Genomic DNA, 6,459 nt, shown 5'->3' with positions numbered 1-6,459 from the left:
TTGACTTCCTGCTGATGTAGCCAATGAGGTTTTATTCTAAAGAGAGAACATTTTTGCCTCAAATTCTCTTCTTTCTGGACTAGGCACAGTGAATGTATAGTTTTCCCCTTTTCCTAGTGACTAGGAGAGCAGGATTTCTGTTCTAGGTCTTCAGCATTCCCTGTAACCGCTCCATTCTAGAGATTTAACTCCCAACTTCTAGAAAAGTCTTTCTTCTGGTTCACTTGATGTGCAAGGTTTATTTAAATAACATCCTTAGACCATCCCTATTTGAATCACCTCTGGTGCTTGCTAAAAATGCAAAATCTTGACCCTGTTCCCCAAGAGGTTTGGATTCAGTAGGTGATACAGATGCATACTGCAGTTGCAGAAACACAGTGACATCCTTTGTGCTGTAGTGTGTGCCCTTTCCTACTTGTTGGCTCCTCAGAGGAGAGCAGAAACATCTGTTCATCATTCTATGCATAATAAGCCATAGCATAATTTTGATTACCTCATTCCCATAAGACTCCGGTGAGATGGATTTATCTTATCATTGTGAAATGTCCAATGTTAGGAACCTTATATTCTTACCTCAGCATTCTGCTTGTTTTCCCTAGGCTGTCACCATCATTTCCTTCCCTTTGTTCTGCTTGCTGTAGCCAAACCCATTACCACTGAAGAAGAATGATTATTAGGAATTCCCTAAATGACCCTCCCCTGCCTCATTGAAGATCTTCTGTTTGGGGGTTGCATATAGATAGCTTGCTTTTGAGTGCTGTTAATATCGAGATTTATGTTTCAGACCATAATCAAGGTTTTAGACTTGATCCCTTTTTCGGATGTTGGGGGAAAAGATCCTACAGTTCTTTGTTAAAATAAAAGTTACTACCATTTTCCCTCTGTCAACCTTAAGGAGGTTAATTCTCAGTCCCTGGCATGGGTGATAGAGTCTTCTGCTTTCCTTGCCTTATTTGGTCCCTCAGTCATCTAGGTGTGTGTGCTCTTAACATTTATATTTCCTTTTGTCTGGATACTTGCTGTCTATTTGGGTAGATGGTCACACAAAGTTCATTGGTCCATTCTACATATTATGCAAAATTTATGGTGCCTGGGGCTTTCAATGTCATAACATGCTTTGGAACCAATGAGCAGGAGGATTAATTTTACTATGGGCTATTCTTTTTGTAAAGATGCACATATTTAAAATGAAAACATCCTGACAAAATAGCTTTTAATACTGAGTGGTAGTGTAGGAGATAATTTAGGGGAAACTTAAAAATATCTAATCTGGAAGCCAGCATTATGGGGCAAAGCATAGTTCATTTCTGTTATAAGTACATTGAGAAGTGGATATTCTGGACTGGCTAAGAAGTTATAAGGTACAAGGCCTTCTTTTTTCACTCTTGGCATAGTTGTCCCAGACTCTGTTCACATGGCTGGCCTTTGGAGATTAAAGGTCTTGAAGAATTATGTGGATTAAAGTGTTTTCAAATTCTATTAGTGATGCTCGGACACTCTAGGATACACACACACACACACACACACACACACACACACACACACTCTAGGCTCTTGGTTGCTCCTGGACCTTTGCCAACTTAAATCTTGTTATGCCACAGGCAATAGAAAGTGCTTTTACCAGAATATGGGCCAGGTTAGGTGGGCTCCCAGGCATTGAATATAACAATGGGGAGAGTGCAGTCTACTCCTGAGAATTCACTCTGTTAGACCAGTGTTTCTAAACTCTTTTTTCAAGATAAGTTTAAAATCTGATTTTATTGTGAGATTTATTGATTTTTGGCTATATGCACCTCATTTGATTTTTAGAACACTGCGTGCCAATCAAAATATATCTGTGAGCAGGCTTTGGACTTTTAGGCCACCAATGTGCAATCTGAATATTCTCATTCTTCATAAAGCTAAAGGAAGTATCTGGAGAAGGTGTCCTGCCTGAGAGCTATTCAATGACAACTTTGAAACTGTGTGTCTAATCCTCTGAGTTTATTTTTATTAGCTTGGTGGAAATGCCTTAACTGATTTGAGCTAGAGTACCATTAAGTCAATTAAAAAACATCACTCCTTTACTCTCCCACCCTCCAAAAATGATAGGTCTTTTATCTTATTAATCATTTCTCACATGTATGCTACTGTGGTGGATGCTGTGATGGGCCATCCAGGTTCCTGTTCTGAACTGAAGCCCTTAGTCTTCTAGCTGCCAGGAGTGCTGGCTTGTCACAGCTCACAGCAGCATCTCTCTTGGGGAGTCTCAGGCTAAAGGGAGCTGCTTCATCAAAAGTTATACTATCTCCTGCAGGTGGGGGGCAAGGGAGCAGTCTGCATTCAGTGACTGGTCATTGCAGGGGTACATAGGCCAGGACAACTTGTCTCAATTTGGAACAACTCTGAAGGTCCATACATCCCAGGTCAAGAGCTCCACAGGATTGCTGAGGCCTCTGTTAAGAAGTTTTGTATGTCAGAACTGATGATAGGAGATGCTGTTAACAGAATCATCCCTGATTGGGGCTAGGTGGCATTGCTTAACCATCTGAAACAAGATGAGTGCCATTATTGTAATGAACGCCAGGGTTGGAATGGTAGTGAAGTGGGCTTGAACTTCCAAGAGCTATGGAAATGGTTACTAGCACACAATGTTATTTGGGTCCAGATAGATGACAGTTCATGAGAGTATTGCATAATTTATACTATCAAGAGAAATTAGGGATGGGTAATCAGCAGGAAGCTTATATCAATTAGCCCAATAAAATGTCACTATCTTTGTCCAGTTTTAGGACTGAGTCAATTCTCAAACACAGAAGCTATTGGCTAAAGGAGAAGGTGGTTCCCATAAGGAAAAATGCTGAAGCACTATGGCAAGTGTAAGCATTAAGGAGTTTCTCTTTTCTCTTTCAAAGGGATCATGGACATTTACTTGGGTAACCCTGTACTGGGGAAACCCTATGCCGTGGAAAGGGGAATACCTCGAGATTTTGAAGACTTTTCAGTGCAAGGTCCAAGTTGACACTGATATCTGGGGACCCAAAGGCATTATCATGCCTCTCAGGTAGAAAGGTGGTATCTGGATCCTGATAATAAATGGAGTCCTGGCTGAGTCTACCTCACAAAAAGTCCTGAACCCACTTAGTGGTCATTTCCTCATTCCCAGATATTTAATTAGAATGGATACTCTTCTAAGTAATCCATAGGTCAAAAATAAAAACACAAAGGAACTTAGGAAATATTTGAAATTGAATGAAAATGACAATATAACACATTGAAATTGTAAGATGCAGCTAATGTCATGTAGAGGGAACTTTTAAGCTTTAAATGTTTATATTTGAAAAGAAGAAAGGCCTTTTGTCTCATCGGAATGGACATACTGGGAAGTTGGTAGCACTCCCATAGTGTTTCTTGGTCTATGGTCAAGAGCTGTCATATGGGTGGATTGAATTGAAGTTTTGGCTGCAAAAGTTCATTTTCACAGCATTAAAATAAAGACACATTCTGATCTTTTTTTCTTTAGGGCATATGCAGCTTAGAGATTTTACAGGATTTTCAAATGAGGTAGACCCATATGCCTTTCCCTCCACTTTATCCTGTTACTAAGAAGAGAAAATTAAGCAGTGTCCTTTATATAGTTCTCATGGTTTTATTTTTATAGAGTAGGAGAAATCTTAGTAAACAACTGGGTCTATTTAATTATTAGCAAAAATTATTTCAGAATAATCATTCTAACCAATCATAGTTTAGTAAGCATTATCTTATATCTAAAAAATTATAGCTTAAGCAATTGAGAAAATCAGTTTATTTAATTATATAGGAGTATGCACAGTTTATGTTAGAGGGTTCATCAGAAAGACACAATTCTTGGGATGCTTGGATGGCTCAGAGGTCGAGTGTCTGCCTTTGGCTCAGGACGTGATCCTAGGGTCCTGTGATCGAGCCCCACATTGGGCTCCCCGTGGGGAGCCTGCTTCCCCATCTGCCTATGTCTCTGCCTTTCTCTCTGTGTCTTATTTATTTATATTTATTTTTTTGTATTTTTTTATTGGAGTTTGATTTGCCAACATATAGTGTAACACCCAGTGCTTATCCCATCAAGTGCCCCCACTCAGTGCCTGTCACCCAGTCCCCCTATCCCCCTGCCCACTTCCCCTTCCACTACCCCTTGTTCGTTTCCCAGAGTTAGGAGTCTCTCATGTTCTGTCATCCTCTCTGATATTTCCCACTCATTTTCTGAGTGAAGTAAGTCAATTGGAGGACAAACATTATATGGTTTCATTCATACGGGGAATATAAAAAATAGTGAAAGGGATTAAAGGAGAAAGGAGAGAAAATAAAATATTTTTTAAAAAGGACACATTCTTAAAGTTAGATGCATTCTGAGTACTTCACAGTTATTTCCCTTTTATAGATATGAGCACTTGGTAATAATTGCTTTATAAGTTTTCCGGGTTAATATTATTGTGGCTAATATCTATGGCAATAACCAGTTAGAAGTAACAATGAAAAAAAGATTTGTTCATAATAGTAATAAAAGGGAGAAAATGTCTTTGAATAACACTAAAATGAAATGTGTGAATCTCTATGGAGAACATTACAAAACCCAACTGAGAGATATAAAAGAATTGGAATAATGTTGACATAAAATGTTCTTGAAGAGGAGCAGGATTTATGTGAAATGTCAGTTTTTTTTTCCAAATTAACTTACAGTATTAATGTAATAAAAAGTCCAACAGGATTCCCTTGAAAATTGCCAAAATATATTTTTTAACATCACTTGGAAGAACAAACAGGTGAGAAGAATAGTACTAAGAAATGCTGAGAAAGAAATATAATGTGGCAGAAACAACTTTATTGGATTCTATTTAAACTATTTGTTATCACTTATAAAACTATAGCAATTATATCTGCATGGTACTGGTAGATAAGTGAATAGATAATTTAGAAAAATAACTTCATGTGAATAAGACTTTAATATCTGAAGAGGAGGCAAACCAAATCAATAATAAATGGTAGGATTATTTAATTATTACTTCTAAAATAATTGAAAATTGTTTAGAATTTTCTCTTACTAATTGATCATCTATTTTCTGATGGAATAAAACTAAGTGTCAACAAAACATGAAAATGATAGAAATATAGGTGAATATTATCTGATCAAGGGATAGGAAAGGATATTTTAGCTTGTAGGCAATGAAAGAGACGACTGATAGACCTGACTTCTCATGTAAAAATAGTTTTAAAAACCCCTTTCTCTATTTAAAAATACAAAACCAATACAATACAGAGTAAATGGCATGTAACACATTGGGAAAGTATTTTTAACAAATACTTAAGGTAATTATACTTGGCATACAAAGAAATATATTATTAAGACCAAAACTTATAAAAGGAGGAAAAGATGTGAACAGGTTAAAGAATTTTCTAAGAAAATTAAAAAAACAAACCCTTTACTCTCAAAAAGAATCAGATTAATATAAAAAGAATGAGGTACTGTTTTAGGTATATATAGTTGACCCTTGAACAACACGAGTTTGAACTGTGTGAGTCTATTTATATGAAGATTTGTTTGTTTATTTATTTTCCTGCCCAGCTGGCACACTTATTAGCATGAAACAAGCCCCTCCCGTTCTGGATCCCATGCCCACGAAGTCCCAAGCTCCCACAGCAGGATCCCTCTGCCCCCTTTCTGAAAGGAGCTCTCAGGCCTTGTCAGTAGCCTGAGTTGCCCCAAGGGCTGTGAGCTGCTGAATCTTCTGGCTCATCATCTCCATGACAGCCTGTTTCATGGCATGTTTCTCCTGCAGAGCTGGTTGGATTTTCTCCACTTGCTTCGTAAGAAAGTCTATCTTCCTCTTGAAAAAGTCCTTGGCATCCTCAGCTGTCTTTTCTACATAGTATCCTGTTCCCATTATCAATGAGTACATGTTCCACATCATGTAGCTTCCCAGGGACGTACATAGAACTCGTCAGTGGGACGAATAATTCTTCCCCCTGGTTGTTCTAGCTCAGCACACTCAGACAGTCCTTGGCTTCCCCATACTTGGTCTGTACCACCTTGAGCTGGACAATGGACGTGGACAGGAACTCCACTTCCTGGTCCAGCTGGTTCTTGAGCACATCTAGCTGCAGCAGGTTCAGCATGGTGATGTTAACCAACTGCACCATGTTGGGAAGGAGGACCTCTATATGAAGATTTTAAAAAATAAATACAGTAGGGGGCACCTGGATGGCTCAGTTGGTTAAGAGTCTGCCTTTGGCTTAGTTCATGATCTTGGTGTTGCTTCGCTGGGAGTCTGCTTCTCCCTCTGCCCTTCCCTCTGCTCATGCTCTCTCTCTTTCTCAAATAAATAAATAAAATCTTAAAAAAATACAGTACAGTGCTGCAAATGTATTTATTCATGATCTCTAGTTACTTTATATAAAAATACAGTATATAATTCATATGCCATGCAAAATGTGTGATAATCGGTAGCG

At 38.3% G+C, this 6,459-nt stretch overlaps 1 pseudogene; it reads right to left on the bottom strand.

Annotated features, from left to right (window-relative positions):
* Positions 1-5,674: 5,674 nt before the first annotated feature.
* LOC112664500 (prefoldin subunit 5-like) lies at positions 5,675-6,171 on the bottom strand (annotated as a pseudogene).
* Positions 6,172-6,459: the final 288 nt, after the last annotated feature.

Source organism: Canis lupus, chromosome 16 (assembly GCF_003254725.2).
Source record: "Canis lupus dingo isolate Sandy chromosome 16, ASM325472v2, whole genome shotgun sequence".
In the NCBI taxonomy this organism is placed as follows: Eukaryota; Metazoa; Chordata; class Mammalia; order Carnivora; family Canidae; genus Canis; species Canis lupus.
The sequence above is the reverse complement of the archived record's forward strand: the minus strand, read 5'-3'. Positions and strand labels throughout refer to the sequence as shown.